A 19,852-nucleotide genomic window follows, 5' to 3' on the forward strand; every position below is an offset into this window, starting at 1 on the left:
GAAAAGTTTTAGGGACTCCTATTGTGGTTGATCAAAGAACCTTAAATCTGGAGTATGGAAACTTTGCATCAGTTTTGGTAGATGTGGATTTTGCAAAACACATTCCAAGTAGAATTAAGATAACAGCTGGGGGGAGGACGTTTTGGCAATACTTGGATATCCCAAAATCACCTAAATTCTGTATGAAGTGCTACATAATTGGTCATAATGATGCTGAATGTAGAAGGAAACCAAAGAATGATGAGAAAACATCTAAGGCTGATGCGAAAGGGGAGTGGCAGAATGTGCGTAATAGGAGAAACCGTAAGGTAGGTGATGGAGATGATGCAACCGCGGCTACAAACGCTGTTGTTGTAGGTGTTGGCGCTGCTGTAGGTGGTGTGAACGTTGGTGTTGTTGTGGTTCATGATGTTGTTAACGGTGCTGGTGGTAATGTGGATGATGCTCTTGTTGTAGGGCATGGTGGAGCTGTGGTGAATGGGGTGGTTGAAGATGGTTTAGTGGAGAGTGTTGTTGGTTTGGAGCAAACTATTCAGCTAGTGAATGAATTAGCGTCTACTGAAGCCAATCTTCATGCAGCGTCTGCAGCTTTTGAGAAGTCTAAGGAGGCGTTAGCATTGAAAAAGAGTTTTCCTAGAGGGTTGTCAATGGTTGAAATTGCAACCTCATCTAAGTCAGCTAAGAGTGGTGAATTGGCAAGTACTAATCACTCTAGTGATAGGAATGAGGCTAGTTCTTCTTTTACGCCGGTTGAGGCTGGTAGTAAGTCTTTGCAAGACATGGTGGTTGATAATATTGAGGATATCTCAAGCTATAGATCTGTTGCTGAAACTTCTATTGTGGTTTCTCCTAATAAGTTCAATGTCTTGAATGATGAGTTGGGTGTTGATAATGATGATGTTGAACACTCTTCTGGAGGGGGTCCGGAGGCTGCTGAAAACTCTTCTGGAGGTAGTTCGGATGAAGAGTTGACGCCTGAGAAAGCTTCATCATGTGTTAAGGGTGTTAAGTGGGCGGAAATTCCAGTGGATATGCCAAAGAAAAGTAGGAAACCAAGCCGGGTTTTGATTACAAGTTCTAGTTCTTCTCAGCAACGTTTTAATGATTCCAAATCAGATTCGGATTCTGAAGTGAATGCTTTGGGAAACCGAGTTAGGAAGGGTGTCTCACCTATTTTACAAAGTAGGATTCCTAGAAAGATTCGACAAGCTATTCAAAAATATAAGAAAAGTGTTTCCTGATGAGAGTTCTCTATTGGAATATTAATGGGGTGGCGAAGGTGGAAGCGGGTAGTAAGTTACGTAAGTTGGTGCATGAGTTCAAGCCGGTGGTACTTTGTATTGCTGAGCCTAAGATTCGTTGCACTGACAATGTTATGATAAGGTTAAATTTGGCTGGTTATAATAAAAAGGTAATTCATAATTCTACTTCTAATTCTTTGGGTAATTTGTGGATTCTTTGGGATGATTGTATTGAGGAGCTGGTGGTGATTAATATGTCTAGGCAGGCCATTACAATTAAAACTGAGGGGGTTTTTATCTCTTTTGTTCATGCTAGTTATATTCAAGTTTTTCGAAGGAGGCTTTGGAGTCAACTTGCTGCGGTTGATGTAACTACTCCTTGGTTGGTTATGGGTGATTTCAATTGTGTGCTTCGTCAATATGAAAAGAAAGGGGGTAGGACAACTCGTATCTCTTGTATTAATGAGTTTTCTGATTTGATGGAGGATAATAACTTGTTTGAAGCTGATTCGTTAGGGTCTAAGTTTACTTGGACCAATGGTCAGTCTGGTGTTGGTAGAATTATTAGTAAGTTGGATCGTGCTATTATTAATGAACCTTGGTTGTCTAAGTTTTCGAATTGGCGGTGTAAAGCTCTTCCTAGGGAAGTTTCTGACCATTCGACTCTTATTGGTTTTCCTTTTTGTGATCCTCGGCCTAGACGTGCTCCTTTTCGTATTCAGAAGATGTGGTTTTCCCATCCGGATTTTTTGAAGATGGTGGAGATATATTGGATGGCGCCGGTGTATGGTAATTATGGTTTTATCTTTCCTTTCAAATTGAAGCGTTTGAAGGAGGCTATCAAGTTATGGAATCAATCTGTTTTTGGCAATGTCAATGCTAGATTAAAGCAAGCAACTCGTAAGTTTGAGGTAGCTAGTAGGAATTCAGATGATGATCCTTTTGATGTTTCTAAACTTAATAATATGAAGGATGCTCTTGTGGAGGTTCAAGATATTCAAAGGCAGCAGAAAATAATGTTAAAGCAAAAATCTAGAAATAAGTGGTTGTTTTTGAGTTAACGTATATAAAATTCAACATTTTTATGAACTCTTTCTTTTTATGTTGGCTTTGTATTTCAATTTGATTCGAGATAGATGAAATTTGTTAGCATTTGGATTAGTTCTGCATGGTATTTCATCTTTCTTTTATTGTGAAACTTGACTTCCTTCATATTTTCTTGAATCAACGTACATAGAAATGCAGTTTTTACTAGACGTATTGCCTTAGAACATATTAATTTTAATTACAATACATTTCTCAAACTTTTTCTGTTAAAGATGAGTTTATCTAGTTTACAATTTAGTCTCAGAAATCAATTTCCGACTTATAACGAAATGTGTACACTTTTTTGAGTTAACGTATATAAAATTAAACATTTTTATGAACTCTTTCTTTTTGTGTTTGCTTTGTCTTTATATTTGATTCAAGATAGATGAAATTTGTTATGATTTGGATTAGTTCTGCATGGTCTTTCAAATTTCTTCTATTGTGAAATTTGACTTCCTTCATATTTTCTTGAATCAACGTACATAGAAATGCAATTTTTACTAGACGTATTGCCTTAGAACATACTAATTGTTATTACAATATATTTTTCAAACTTTTTCTGTTAAAGATGAGTTTATCTAGTTTACAATTTAGTCTCAGAAATCAATTTCCGACTTATAACGAAATGTGTAGACTTTTTTGAGTTAACGTATATAAAATTAAACATTTTTATGAACTCTTTCTTTTTATGTTGGCTTTGTCTTTCTATTTGATTCAAGATACATGAAATTTGTTAGCATTTGGATTAGTTCTGCATGGTCTTTCATCTTTCTTCTATTGTGAAATTTGACTTCCTTCATATTTTCTTCAATCAACGTACATAGAAATACAATTTTCACTAGACGTATTGCCTTAGAACATATTAATTGTAATTACAATACATTTTTCAAACTTTTTCTGTTAAAGATGAGTTTATCTAGTTTACAATTTAGTCTCAGAAATCAATTTCCAACTTATAAAGAAATGTGTAGACTTTTTTGAGTTAACGTATATAAAATTCAACATTTTTATGAACTCTTTATTTTCGTGTTTGCTTTGTCTTTCTATTTGATTCAAGATAAATGAAATTTGTTAGGATTTGGATTAGTTCTGCATGGTCTTTCAAATTTCTTCTATTGTGAAATTTGACTTCCTTCATATTTTCTTGAATCAACGTACATAGAAATGCAATTTTTACTAGACGTATTGCCTTAGAACATATTAATTGTAATTACAATACATTTTTCAAACTTTTTCTGTTAAGGATGAGTTTATCTAGTTTACAATTTAGTCTCAGAAATCAATTTCTGACTTATAACGAAGTGTGTAGACTTTTTTGAGTTAACGTATATTAAATTCAACATTTTTATGAACTCTTTCTTTTTATGTTGGCTTTGTCTTTCTATTTGATTCAAGATAGATGAAATTTGTTAGGATTTGGATTCGTCATGCATGGTCTTTCATCCTTCTTCTATTGTGAAATTTGACTTCCTTCATATTTTCTTCAATCAACGTACATAGAAATGCAACTTTACCAGACGTATTGCCTTAAAACATATTAATTGTAATTACAATACATTTCTCAAACTTTTTCTGTTAAAGATGAGTTTATCTAGTTTACAATTTAGTCTCAGAAATCAATTTCCGACTTATAACGAAATGTGTAGACTTTTTTGAGTTAACGTATATAAAATTAAACATTTTTATGAACTCTTTCTTTTTATGTTGGCTTTGTCTTTCTATTTGATTCAAGATAGATGAAATTTGTTAGGATTTGGATTCGTTCTGCATGGTCTTTCATCCTTCTTCTATTTTGAAATTTGACTTCCTTCATATTTTCTTCAATCAACGTAGAGAGAAATGCAACTTTACCAGACGTATTGCCTTGCAACATATTAATTGTAATTACAATACATTTTTCAAACTTTTTCTGTTAAAGATGAGTTTATCTAGTTTACAATTTAGTCTCAGAAATCAATTTCCGACTTATAACGAAGTGTGTAGATTGTTTGAGTTAACGTATATTAAATTCAACATTTTTATGAACTCTTTCTTTTTGTGTTGGCTTTGTCTTTCTATTTGATTCAAGATAGATGAAATTTGTTAGGATTTGGATTAGTTCTGCATGGTATTTCATCCTTCTTCTATTGTGAAATTTGACTTGCTTCATATTTTCTTGAATTAACGTACATAGAAATGCAATTTTTATTAGACGTATTGCCTTAGAACATATTAATTGTAATTACAATACATTTTTCAAACTTTTTCTGTTAAAGATGAGTTTTTCTAGTTTACAATTTAGTCTCAGAAATCAATTTCCGACTTATAACGAAATGTGTAGTCTTTTTTGAGTTAACGTATATAAAATTCAACATTTTTATGAACTCTTTCTTTTTATGTTGGCTTTGTCTTTCTATTTGATTCAAGATACATGAAATTTGTTAGGATTTGGATTAGTTCTGCATGGTCTTTCATCTTTCTTCTATTGTGAAATTTGACTTCCTTCATATTTTCTTGAATCAACGTATATAGAAATGCAATTTTTAGTAGACGTATTTCCTTAGAACATATTAATTGTAAATACAATACATTTTTCAAACTTTTTCCGTTAAAGATTAGTTTATCTAGTTTACAATTTAGTTTCAGAAATCAATTTCGAACTTATAAAGAAATGTGTAGACTTTTTTGGGTTAACGTATATAAAATTCAACATTTTTATGAACTCTTTCTTTTCGTGTTTGCTTTGTCTTTCTATTTGATTCAAGATAGATGAAATTTGTTAGGATTTGGATTAGTTCTGCATGGTCTTTCAAATTTCTTCTATTGTGAAATTTGACTTCCTTCATATTTTTTTGAATCAACGTACATAAAAATGCAATTTTTACTAGACGTATTGCCTTAGAACATATTAATTGTAATTACAATACATTTTTCAAACTTTTTCTGTTAAGGATGAGTTTATCTAGTTTACAATTTAGTCTCAGAAATCAATTTCTGACTTATAACGAAGTGTGTAGACTTTTTTGAGTTAACGTATATTAAATTCAACATTTTTATGATCTCTTTCTTTTTGTGCTGGCTTTGTCTTTCTATTTGATTCAAGTTAGATGAAATTTGTTAGGATTTGGATTAGTTCTGCATGGTATTTCATCCTTCTTCTATTGTGAAATTTGACTTGCTTCATATTTTCTTGAATCAACGTACATAGAAATGCAATTTTTACTAGACGTATTGCCTTGGAACATATTAATTGTAATTACAATACATTTCTCAAACTTTTTCTGTTAAAGATGAGTTTATCTAGTTTACAATTTAGTCTCAGAAATCAATTTCCGACTTATAACGAAATGTGTAGACTTTTTTGAGTTAACGTATATAAAATTAAACATTTTTATGAACTCTTTCTTTTTATGTTGGCTTTGTCTTTCTATTTGATTCAAGATAGATGAAATTTGTTAGGATTTGGATTCGTTCTGTATGGTCTTTCATCCTTCTTCTATTGTGAAGTTTGACTTCCTTCATATTTTCTTCAATCAACGTACATAGAAATGCAACTTTGCCAGACGTATTACCTTAGAACATATTAATTGTAATTACAATACATTTCTCAAACATTTTCTGTTAAAGATGAGTTTATCTAGTTTACAATTTAGTCTTAGAAATCAATTTCCGACTTATAACGAAATGTGTAGACTTTTTTGAGTTAACGTATATAAAATTAAACATTTTTATGAACTATTTCTTTTTATGTTGTCTTTGTCTTTCTATTTGATTCAAGATAGATGAAATTTGTTAGGATTTGGATTAGTTCTGCATGGTCTTTCATCCCTCTTCTATTGTCAAATTTGACTTCCTTCATATTTTCCTGAATCAACGTACATAGAAATGCAATTTTTACTAGACGTATTTCCTTAGAACATATTAATTGTAATTACAATACATTTTTCAAACTTTTTCTGTTAAAGATGAGTTTATCTAGTTACAATTTAGTCTCAGAAATCAATTTCCAACTTATAAAGAAATGTGTAGACTTTTTTGAGTTAACGTATATAAAATTCAACATTTTTATGAACTCTTTATTTTCGTGTTTGCTTTGTCTTTCTATTTGATTCAAGATAGATGAAATTTGTTAGGATTTGGATTAGTTCTGCATGGTCTTTCAAATTTCTTCTATTGTGAAATTTGACTTCCTTCATATTTTCTTGAATCAGCGTACATAGAAATGCAATTTTTACTAGACGTATTGCCTTAGAACATATTAATTGTAATTACAATACATTTTTCAAACTTTTTCTGTTAAGAATGAGTTTATCTAGTTTACAATTTAGTCTCAGAAATCAATTTCCAACTTATAAAGAAATGTGTAGACTTTTTTGAGTTAACGTATATAAAATTCAACATTTTTATGAACTCTTTCTTTTTATGTTGGCTTTGTCTTTCTATTTGATTCAAGATACATGAAATTTGTTAGGATTTGGATTAGTTCTGCATGGTCTTTCATCTTTCTTCTATTGTGAAATTTGACTTCCTTCATATTTTCTTCAATCAACGTACATAGAAATACAATTTTTACTAGACGTATTGCCTTAGAACATATTAATTGTAATTGCAATACATTTTTCAAACTTTTTCTGTTAAAGATGAGTTTATCTAGTTTACAATTTAATCTCAGAAATCAATTTCCAACTTATAAAGAAATGTGTAGACTTTTTTGAGTTAACGTATATAAAATTCAACATTTTTATGAACTCTTTCTTTTCGTGTTTGCTTTGTCTTTCTATTTGATTCAAGATAGATTAAATTTGTTTGGATTTGGATTCGTTCTGCATGGTCTTTCATCCTTCTTCTATTTTGAAATTTGACTTCCTTCATATTTTCTTCAATCAACGTACATAGAAATGCAACTTTACCAGACGTATTGCCTTAGAACATATTAATTGTAATTACAATACATTTTTCAAACTTTTTCTGTTAAGGATGAGTTTATCTAGTTTACAATTTAGTCTCAGAAATCAATTTCTGACTTATAGCGAAGTGTGTAGACTTTTTTGAGTTAAAGTATATTAAATTCAACATTTTTATGAACTCTTTCTTTTTATGTTGGCTTTGTCTTTCTATTTGATTCAAGATAGATGAAATTTGTTAGGATTTGGATTCGTCCTGCATGGTCTTTCATCCTTCTTATTTTGTGAAATTTGACTTCCTTCATATTTTCTTCAATCAACGTACATAGAAATGCAACTTTACCAGACGTATTGCCTTAGAACATATTAATTGTAATTACAATACATTTTTCAAACTTTTTCTGTTAAAGATGAGTTTATCTAGTTTACAATTTAGTCTCAGAAATCAATTTCCGACTTATAACGAAATGTGTAGACTTTTTTGAGTTAACGTATATAAAATTAAACATTTTTATGAACTCTTTCTTTTTATGTTGGCTTTGTCTTTCTATTTGATTCAAGATAGATGAAATTTGTTAGGATTTGGATTCGTTCTGCATGGTCTTTCATCCTTCTTCTATTGTGAAATTTGACTTCCTTCATATTTTCTTCAATCAACGTACATAGAAATGCAACTTTACCAGACGTATTGCCTTGGAACATATTAATTGTAATTACAATACATTTTTCAAACTTTTTCTGTTAAGGATGAGTTTATCTAGTTTACAATTTAGTCTCAGAAATCAATTTCCGACTTATAACGAAGTGTGTAGACTTTTTTGAGTTAACGTATATTAAATTCAACATTTTTATGATCTCTTTCTTTTTGTGCTGGATTTGTCTTTCTATTTGATTCAAGATAGATGAAATTTGTTAGGATTTGGTTTTTTTTTTGATAAGTCAAAAAATTATATTGCAAGAAACGATATTTACAAGATAGTTTAGGAGAAAAGAGGCCAGAGAAACCCCAAAAAACTCACACAAACTATTTAAAACGATAGTAAATTACATTTGGAAACTCAATTGAACTTAAGAAATCTGGTCTTCCTTCAAATTGAATACCTACTACTTCTTCTAACAAACAACCACGCTTAGCCATTCCATCCGCAGCAAAATTTGCTTCACGAAAATTGTGTTCAAACCGAATAGCACCATATAAACCCTTAGCATTCAGCCATCTTTGTGTAGCAAACCATGGAACATTATCCTCCTCCAAAGCCTTCAGCACCGAAGAAGAGTCTGATCTGATCAAAAAACGATCATAACCCCATTGAATTTCCCATTCAAGACCAACAATAATACCATATAACTCAGCCATATAGTTAGTCGCAATTCCTAAGACAATACAATAGCCCCTACCACTTCCGAACTCGCATTTCTAGCCACAACACCAGCCCCTGCCACTCCCCGGTTTCCTCTTGAGGCACCATCAGTACACAACATCAATTCATTGTTATTAGGAGGCGTCCAATAACACTCCTTTGGATATGAAATATTCACTTTCCTATGCTTAACACGAAAGAAATCCAATATCCTCAAATCTTCAACCGTATTGAACATAAAACTCTTCATTCTAACTGAGTATTCATGCATCAAATTGAAAAGTCGTTTTTGGAAAAAAGACCAGCAAGGAACTTTCTTCTCATATACCTTCTTATTTCTAGTGAACCAAAGTTCAGACCGCACAACCAAATTTGCTACCAGCCACAGATCCCTAACAATGCCACTTTGAAGCCTAGCTCCATTGTAAGACGTGATCAAATCATAATAAGGTTTTATATTGAAAATACCTGCTATCCAGTTCCAAGCTTTTTGCGCAAAACTACAGCTCCAGAGGACGTGCTGAAGTGTCTCCTCTTCAATTTGAAAAACGCTGCACCTAGAAGCCAATTGAATCTTAAACCTGCTGCGAACTTTATCAAGTGTTGCACACGCTCCCCGAACAAACTTCCAATTCTGAGCCGCCAAAGAAGGATGCACTACTTTCCTCCACAACATCGAAGCTTCTTTCATAGTAGGGAACTTCTTTCTTATCAATTCTCTAGCTGACTTGACTGAAAACACACCCTTCATATCAGGCATCCAAATCCTTCTGTCCCTCCCACTACAAATCGTTGGCAAATTCTCCATAACCACACCAACACTTACAAGATCTTGCAAGTGAATTCCTTGCAACAACCAATTACCATGTGAAATAATATCACAAACCCGACCTGATTTTTCCAAGTCTGAACGATTAAGAACACTTGCCAAAGTCTCACTTCCATACCACACATCATAGAAAAGAGACGTATTCCTACCATCTCCAATGATGCATTTTGTATTATTCACAACTTCCTTATGAACCCAACGAATTCCAAGAAGAATAGAAGATTTTACACCAGCCATCTTGAGACGCCCATCCCTGCAAGTGAATTTAGACTCCAAAAAACGAGCCCACTTCTTAGAAGAAGATTTAATATACCACCAAAGCTTCATAAGAAAAGCCTTGTTCATAGTCTTTAAACTAGTGATTCCAAGACCACCCTCCTCCACAGGACTGCACACTTTATCAAAACCAACCACAAAAGCTCTTGAAAGATTTGAATCACCCGACCAAAGGAAATTACGGATCACACGCTCACTTTGCTGAATGAATTTCACCGGCCACTTATACACAGACATATTATGAATGGAATAACTCGAAAGAACATTTTTAACTAGAACAACTCTGTCTTGAAAAGAAAGCATCTTACCTTTCAGAACCGAAAGTTGCTCTTTAAGCTTGTCCACCACATTGCTAATATGATGATATCTCACTGCACCAGGCATAATTTTCACCCCCAAATAACGATCAGGAAAATGCGTTACTTCCATCCCTAGAAAAACAACAATGGTATGACGTCTACTCAAAGAGCCACCACCAAAGTAAATTTTGCTCTTCTCTCTACAAACACGCTGACCTGAAGCTTGCTGATAAGAATCTAGCAACTTCACCAAACTTCTCAAGCTCTTCATATTCCCCTTGCGAAAAATCATAATATCATCTGCAAAGAATAAATGAGTTGGAGCAATACCATTACGCCTAACCAGCATAGACATATCCTTGTTTTGAAATAGTTTTGTGATGTTTCTACTAAGAACATCCTCAATCAAAACAAAAATAAGAGGCGAAAGAGGATCCCCCTGACGCAACCCTCTATTAATTTTGAAAAAACCTTCCGGGCTACCATTAAGAAGAATAGATATGCGCGCTGACTCCAGAATTCTCTGAATCCACAAACACCAATCCTCAGAAAAACCATATCTTTTAAACACCTCCATAATGAAAGACCAATTAACAGTATCAAAAGCTTGGGAAATATCAAGCTTCAGGCCCAAATTACCATCCTTCCTTTTGATGTGCAGCTCATTCACCATCTCAGAAGCCAAACTAATATTCTCATGAATATTCCTACCTTTCATAAAAGCCACCTGCTCCTATGACACTAACTTATCCAACACCCGACCAAGTCTAGTAGCCAGAATTTTAGTGAAAATCTTGAAGAAGAAATTGCTTAGACCAATAGGTCTATATTTCCTCAAGCTATCCTTTTTTTTTGCTAAGTCAAGAAAATATACTGATAAAAAAGATATTTACAAGATAGGTGAAGGAGAAAAGGGATCAGAGAAACCCCTAAAAAACTCCTAAAACCTATTTAAAACGATAATAAATTACATTTGGAAACTCAATAGAACTTAAAAAAACTGGTCGACCTTCAAAGTGAAAACCAACCCCGTCCTCTAGTAAACAACCACGCTTTGCCATTGCATCAGCTGCAAAATTTGCCTCTCTAAAAGAATGTTCAAAACGAATTGAACCATATAAACCTTTAACTTCCATCCATCTTTGCCTAGCAAACCAAGGAACGTTATCTTCTTCCAAAGCCTTCAACACACTTGTAGAATCTGATCTAATAACAATGCAAGCATATCCCCACTGAACTGCCCACTCCATACCCACAATAATACCATACAAGGAACGTTATCTTCTTCCTCAAGCTATCCGCACCTCTAACCTCAGCAATCAAAATAATTAGGCTAGGAATCGAACCCTTCGGAATGGACTTAGAAGTCCAAGCATGAACAATAGCCGAATGAAGATCCTGCTGAATTATATCCCAACAATGTCTATAAAAACACCCTGAGAAACCATCCGGACCCGGAGCACTATCCGCTCCTAAATCAAAAACTGCTGATTTAATTTCATCCAAAGAAGGAATGGCATCCAACATCTGCCTATCAATCAAAGAAATAGACTCATGCTCATAGTCAAAGAGATTATCCTCAATAGGAAGCTCCACACCATTGAACTTCGACTCATAATAAGAAACTACATGGTCACGAAGCTGGATAGGCTCCGAGATAGTCACACCATCTTCAGTAACCAACTCCGAGATTGTATTTGCGCTCCTTCGAATGTTTATATTGCTGTGAAAAAAAGAAGTGTTACTAGAACCCTCCAAAATCCACCTATTACGAGCCTTTTGTTTCAACATAGTAAGATGCTGCATACGAACATCTTGAACCGCCACCAGAGAATCCTTCATAATATTCAACTTAGAAGTATTAAAAGGATCCTCATCATAATTCCTACAAGCCACTTCAAACTTAAGTTGAGCTTGTTTCATCCTAGCATTAACATTCCCAAAGACCGTTTGATTCCACAATTTGATTGCCTCCTTCAACCTTTTCAATTTATAAGGAAAAATAAAATCCTAATTACCATAAACCGGAGTCCTCCAAGAATCTTCCACCATCTTCAAAAAATCAGGATGAGAAAACCACATATTTTGGAAACGAAAAGGAGCACGCCTAGGCCTCGGAGCAAGGAAAGGAAACCCAATAAGCGTGGAATGATCAGAAACTTCCCTAAGAAGAGCTTTACACCGCCAATTCGAAAACTTAGATAACCAAGGCTCATTGATAATAGCACAATCCAATTTACTAAGAATTCTACTAACACCAGATTGACCATTAGTCCAAGTAAACTTAGACCCCAAAGAATCTGCTTCAAAAAGATCATTATCCTCCATCCAATCAGAAAACTCATTAATACAAGAGACACGAACCTCACGGCCTCCCTTCTTTTCATCTTGACGAAGAACACAGTTGAAATCTCCCATTATCAGCCAAGGAGTTGTAGTATCCACAGCTGAATGTTGAGACCATAATCTTCTTCGAAAAACTTGAATATAACTAGCATGAACAAAAGAGATTAAAACCCCCTCAGTTATAACAGTAATTGCTTGTCTAGTCATATTAACCACCACTGGCTCTTCAATATTAGCACTCCACAGGATCCAAAGATTCCCAATATTATGCATAGAAGAATTATGAACAGCCTTCCTCATAAAACCAGATAAATTTAACTTAAAAATTACCTTATCAGAGAACTTAATCTTTGGCTCAGCAACACAAAGAATCTCCGGCTTCAGGTCATGAACTAGTTCACGTAACTTCTGCCCAGCCTCCACCTTTGCCACCCCATTGATATTCCAATAGAGCACACGCATTAAGAAACTATATTCTTTGAGTTATTACTAGCATCAGGAATCCTATCAGAATTCCGTTTAAGTATAACTGGGAGACTCCCTTTCTAACTCGAATTCCCAAATCATTGATCTCAGTTTCCGCATCATACTTGGACTCCTTGTTTGTGCTTTGTTGAGAAGTACTTTGCTGATCATTAGAAATCCGAATCCTAACAGGTTTCCTAGATTTCTTTGGCTGCTCCACGGGTATGTCAGACCACTTAGACCCCTTAACACCTGATGAAGCTTTCTCTGGAGTGATTTCTTCATCCGAACTCTCCACCCTTTGCTCATTGGATTGCTGCACAGAATCCAACCCCAACTCAGCAGACAAAACATTGAATTTATTAGGTGAAAGCACACAAGCATTCTCATTAATAGCTTTGTAGCGAGACAAATCCTAAATATTGTCCACCACAACATCATATCCCTTCCCTCCAGAAGTTTCAATAGGAGTAGAAGGAGAGCTAGCATTAGTCTTATCAGTGTTAGAGTGATTAGTTCTAGCCAATTCACCACTCCCTACTGGCTTAGCTGAGGTTCCAATTTCACCCACTGGTAACCTACTAGCTAAAACTCTTTTCGCAGCTAACGCCTGCTTTGCTTTCTCTAAAGCTACAGACGCTGCCTGAAAAACAGTTTCAGAAGAAGCTAGCTCATTCTCTAGCTGATTGGTTTCCTCCACACCAATAGCATTCTCCTCTACTTCACCTGGTAACACAGCAAGAACACCACCATGCTCCGCATTTTTTGAAGCATTATGCTCCGCATCTTTTGAAGCATTATCACCACCAGGAAAGTTCTCAGCATCCTTTCTACGATGCCTCTTATTCCTAGCAGCCTGCCAGCCTTTGGGAGAATCTCCCTTTGCTGTAGTATCAGCCTTTGAAGAGGTATCATCACTCTTAGTTTGCCTCCTGCAGTCATCATCATTGTGCCCAATAATGCAGCACTTCACAGAATTTTGGAGGCCGTGGAATCTCCAAATATTGCCAGAAAGTACGTCCCCCAGCTGTAATCTTGATTCTACTAGGAATGTGCTTAGCAAAATCCACATCCACCAAAACTGAAGCAAAGTTTCCATACTCTAGATTAAGAGTTCTCTGATCAACTACAATGGTAGTGCCTAAAACCTTCCCCGTAGATAATAAGTTCTTCTCTGTCCATAGTTCTGCATGGAGACCTGGAAAGTGAACCCATACGTTTGCATGGGAAGTTTTTTGACGTTCAGAATCAAAACCTGGGTACCAATCCATCAGCTTGAGCTCATGTTGATTTACATACCATTTAGTACGTATAATCCTTTCTTTTGTTTCTGCATCATGTAACATAACCACGAAAAATCCCTTACTCACAGTCATAAACCTTGTTGAGCTAGGGTTTATATGCCATTGACTAACCAAGCTGGATTTCGCTTCCACAAACTTCAATCCCGTGAAGTTCAGTCGTGCAATAAAACTATGCTCAAAGGGTTTACATCCTTCTTGATAAAAATCAGCTGGAATGATAAGAGAAGGCTCTCCATCAATCAGAGTAGGGTTTGGCAAGCTATTAATATCAACACACGTAGGCTGCAAAGTCTGTTTTCCTTTTACTTTATCCGCAAAAGATTGTTGCTGTGAAATAACCCTAGAAGAAAAATACTTGTGTTTCCTCAACCATGATGATCAGATTGAAAAAAACGTTAAGAAGAACGTGAAAAAAACAAAACCCTAGAGAAATCGCCAGACTTTCTCTCTCCTCATGGTTTTTTCCCTTCCATCATCAGCAAAGAATAAATGAGTTGGAGCAATACCATTACGCCTAACCAGCTCTGTTAGGATTTGGATTAGTTCTGCATGGTCTTTCATCCTTCTTCTATTGTGAAATTTGACTTGCTTCATATTTTCTTGAATCAACGTACATAGAAATGCAATTTTTACTAGACGTATTGCCTTAGAACATATTAATTGTAATTACATTACATTTCTCAAACTTTTTCTGTTAAAGATGAGTTTATCTAGTTTACAATTTTGTCTCAGAAATCAATTTCTGACTTATAACGAAATGTGTAGACTTTTTTGAGTTAACGTATATAAAATTAAACATTTTTATGAATTCTTTCTTTTTGTGTTGGCTTTGTCTTTCTATTTGATTCAAGATAGATGGAATTTGTTAGGATTTGGATTAGTTCTGCATGGTCTTTCATCCTTCTTCTATTGTGAAATTTGACTTGCTTCATATTTTCTTATATCAACGTACATAAAAATGCAATTTTTACTAGACGTATTGCCTTAGAACATATTAATTGTAATTACAATACATTTTTCAAACTTTTTCTGTTAAGGATGAGTTTATCTAGTTTATAATTTAGTCTCAGAAATCAATTTCCGACTTATAACGAAATGTGTAGACTTTTTTGAGTTAACGTATATTAAATTCAACATTTTTATGATCTCTTTCTTTTTGTGCTGGATTTGTCTTTCTATTTGATTCAAGATAGATGAAATTTGTTAGGATTTGGATTAGTTCTGCATGGTCTTTCATCCTTTTTCTATTGTGAAATTTGACTTCCTTCATATTTTCATGAATCAACGTACATAGAAATGCAATTTTTACTAGACGTTTTTCCTTAGAACATATTAATTGTAATTACAATACATTTTTCAAACTTTTTCTGTTAAGGATGAGTTTATCTAGTTTACAGTTTAGTCTCAGAAATCAATTTCCGACTTATAACGAAATGTGTAGACTTTTTTGAGTTAACGTATATTAAATTAAACATTTTTATGATCTCTTTCTTTTTGTGCTGGCTTTGTCTTTCTATTTGATTCAAGATAGATCAAATTTGTTAGGATTTGGATTAGTTCTGCATGGTCTTTCATCCTCTTCTATTGTGAAGTTTGACTTCCTTCATATTTTCTTGAATCAACGTACATAGAAATGCAATTTTACTAGACGTATCGCCTTAGAACATATTAATTGTAATTAAAATACATTTTTCAAACTTTTTCTGTTAAGGATGAGTTTATCTAGTTTACAATTTAGTCTCAGAAATCAATTTCTGACTTATAACGAAGTGTGTAGACTTTTTTGAGTTAACGTATATTAAATTCAACATTTTTATGATCTCTTTCTTTTTGTGCTGGCTTTGTCTTTCTATTTGATTCAAGATAGATGAAATTTGTTAGGATTTGGATTAGTTCTGCATGGTCTTTAATCCTTCTTCTATTGTGAAATTTGATTTCCTTCATATTTTCTTGAATCAACGTACATAGAAATGCAATTTTTACTAGACGTATTGCCTTGGACCATATTAATTGTAATTACAATAAATTTTTCAAACTTTTTCTGTTAAAGATGAGGTTATCTAGTTTACAATTTAGTATCAGAAATCAATTTCCGACTTATAACGAAGTGTGTAGACTTTTTTGAGTTAACGTATATTAAATTCAACGTTTTTGTGATCTCTTTCTTATTGTGCTGGCTTTGTCTTTCTATTTGATTCAAGATAGATGAAATTTGTTAGGATTTGGATTAGTTCTGCATGGTCTTTAATCCTTCTTCTATTGTGAAATTTGGCTTCCTTCATATTTTCTTGAATCAACGTACATAGAAATGTAATTTTTACTAGACGTATTGCCTTGGAACATATTAATTGTATTTACAATGCATTTTTCAAACTTTTTCTGTTAAAGATGAGTTTATCTAGTTTACAATTTAGTCTCAGAAATCAATTTCCGACTTATAACGAAGTGTGTAGACTTTTTTGAGTTAACCTATATTAAACTCAACATTTTTATGAACTCTTTCTCTTTGTGTTGGTTTTGTCTTTATATTTGATTCAAGATAGATGAAATTTGTTAGGATTTGGATTAGTTCTGCATGGTATTTCATCCTTCTTCTATTGTGAAATTTGACTTCCTTCATATTTTCTTGAATCAACGTACATAGAAATGCAATTTTTACTAGACGTATTCCCTTAGAACATAATTCTTTGGATGACTTGAGAATTCTGGAGTTTTTTAGAGTTCGGCATAGAAAGGTGAAGTTTACTGATCCTAAGGAGTGTTGTTGGATTCCTCATAAGGATAATGAATTGCTTTTGTGCACGGATGGCGCCTCAAGAGGTAATCCAAGGGTGGCGGGAGCTGGTGTTGTTGCAAGGAATGCAAATTTTGAAGTGGTTGGTGCAATGTGTATTGGCTTGGGAGTTACTTCTAATTATTTGGCTGAATTGTATGGTATTATTGTGGGTTTGGAGTGGGCAGTTCAGTGGGGGTATGCTTGCATTGTTATTAGATCAGATTCTACAAGTGTGTTGAAGGCTTTGGCAGAAGATAGCGTTCCTTGGTTTGCTAGGCAAAGATGGATGGAAGTTAAAGGTTTATATGGTTCAATTCGTTTTGAACATTCTTTTAGAGAGGCAAATTTTGCAGCTGATGCCATGGAAAAACGTGGTTGTTTATTAGAGGATGGGGTTGGTTTTCACTTTGAAGGTCGACCAGTTTTCTTAAGTTCAATTGAGTTTCCAAATGTAATTTGTTATCGTTTTAAATAGGTTTTAGGAGTTTTTTAAGGGTCACTTTGTCCCCTTTTCTCCTTCACCTATCTTGTAAATATCTTTTTTATCAATATATTTTCTTGTCTTAGGGAAAAAAAAACTGTTAAGGATGAGTTTATCTAGTTTACAATTTAGTCTCAGAAATCAATTTCTGACTTATAACGAAGTGTGTAGACTTTTTTGAGTTAACGTATATTAATTCAACATTTTTATATCTCTTTCTTTTTGTGCTGGCTTTATCTTTCTATTTGATTAATGATAGATGAAATTTGTTAGGATTTGGATTAGTTCTGCATGGTCTTTCATCCTTCTTCTATTGTGAAATTTGACTTCCTTCATATTTTCTTGAATCAACGTACATAGAAATGCAATTTTTACTAGACGTATTGCCTTGGACCATATTAATTGTAATTACAATACATTTTTCAAACTTTTTCTGTTAAGGATGAGTTTATCTAGTTTACAATTTAGTCTCAGAAATCAATTTCCGACTTATAACGAAGTGTGTAGACTTGTTTGAGTTAACGTATATTAAATTCAACATTTTTATGAACTCTTTCTCTTTGTGCTGGATTTGTCTTTCTATTTGATTCAAGATAGATGAAATTTGTTAGGATTTGGATTAGTTCTACATGTTCTTTCATCCTTCTTCTATTGTGAAATTTGACTTTCTTCATATTTTCTTGAATCAACGTACATAGAAATGCAATTTTTACTAGACTTATTGCCTTAGAATATATTAATTTTAATTACATTATATTTCTCAAACTTTTTCTGTTAAAGATGAGTTTATTTGGTTTACAATTTTGTCTCAGAAATCAATTTCTGACTTATAACGAAATGTGTAGACTTTTTTGAGTTAACGTATATTAAATTAAATATTTTTATGATCTCTTTCTTTTTGTGCTGGCTTTGTCTTTCTATTTGATTCAAGATAGATCAAATTTATTAGGATTTGGATTAGTTCTGCATGGTCTTTCATCCTTCTTCTATTGTGAAGTTTGACTTCCTTCATATTTTCTTGAATCAACGTACATAGAAATGCAATTTTTACTAGACGTATCTCCTAGAACATATTAATTGTAATTACAATTTATTTTTCAAACTTTTTCTATTAAAGATGAGTTTATCTAGTTTATAATTTAGTCTCAGAAATCAATTTCCGACTTATAACGAAGTGTGTAGACTTTTCTGAGTTAACGTATATAAAATTAAACATTTTTATGAACGCTTTCTTTTTGTGTTGGCTTTGTCTTTCTGTTAGATTCAAGATAGATGAAATTTGTTAGGATTTGGATTAGTTCTGCATGGTCTTTCATCCTTCTTCTATTGTGAAATTTGACTTGCTTCATATTTTCTTATATCAACGTACATAAAAACGCAATTTTTACTAGACGTATTGCCTTAGAACATATTTATTGTAATTATAATACATTTTTCAAACTTTTTCTGTTAAGGATGAGTTTATCTAGTTTACAATTTCGTCTCAGAAATCAATTTCCGACTTATAACGAAATGTGTAGACTTTTTTGAGTTAACGTATATTAAATTCAACATTTTTATGATCTCTTTCTTTTTGTGCTGGATTTGTCTTTCTATTTGATTAATGATAGATGAAATTTGTTAGGATTTGGATTAGTTCTGCATGTTCTTTCATCCTTCTTCTATTGTGAAATTTGACTTGCTTCATATTTTCTTATATCAACGTACATAGAAATGCAATTTTTACTAGACGTATTGTCTTAGAACATATTAATTGTAATTAAAATACATTTTTCAATCTTTTTCTGTTAAGGATGAGTTTATCTAGTTTACAATTTAGTCTCAGAAATCAATTTCCGACTTATAACGAAATGTGTAGACTTTTTTGAGTTAACATATAAAATTAATCATTTTTATGAACTCTTTCTTTTTGTGTTAGCTTTGTCTTTCTGTTTGATTCAAGATAGATGAAATTTGTTAGGATTTGGATTAGTTCTGCATGGTCTTTCATCCTTCTTCTATTGTGAAATTTGACTTCCTTCATATTTTCTTGAATCAACGTACATAGAAATGTAATTTTTACTAGACGTATTGCCTTGGAACATATTAATTGTAATTACAATTTATTTTTCAAACTTTTTCTGTTAAAGATGAGTTTATCTAGATTATAATTTAGTCTCAGAAATCAATTTCCGACTTATAACGAAGTGTGTAGACTTTTCTGAGTTAACGTATATTAAATTCAACATTTTTATGAACTCTTTATCTTTGTGTTGGCTTTGTCTTTCTATTTGATTCAAGAAAGATGAAATTTGTTAGGATTTGGATTAGTTCTGCATGGTATTTCATCCTTCTTCTATTGTGAAATTTGACTTGCTTCATATTTTCTTGAATCAACGTACATAGAAATGCAATTTTTATTAGACATACTGCCTTAGAACATATTAATTGAAATTACAATACATTTTTCAAACTTTTTCTGTTAAAGATGAGTTTATCTAGTTTACAATTTAGTCTTAGAAA

The sequence above is a fragment of the Papaver somniferum genome, unplaced genomic scaffold (genome assembly GCF_003573695.1).
Source record: "Papaver somniferum cultivar HN1 unplaced genomic scaffold, ASM357369v1 unplaced-scaffold_63, whole genome shotgun sequence".
Lineage (NCBI taxonomy): Eukaryota > Viridiplantae > Streptophyta > Magnoliopsida > Ranunculales > Papaveraceae > Papaver > Papaver somniferum.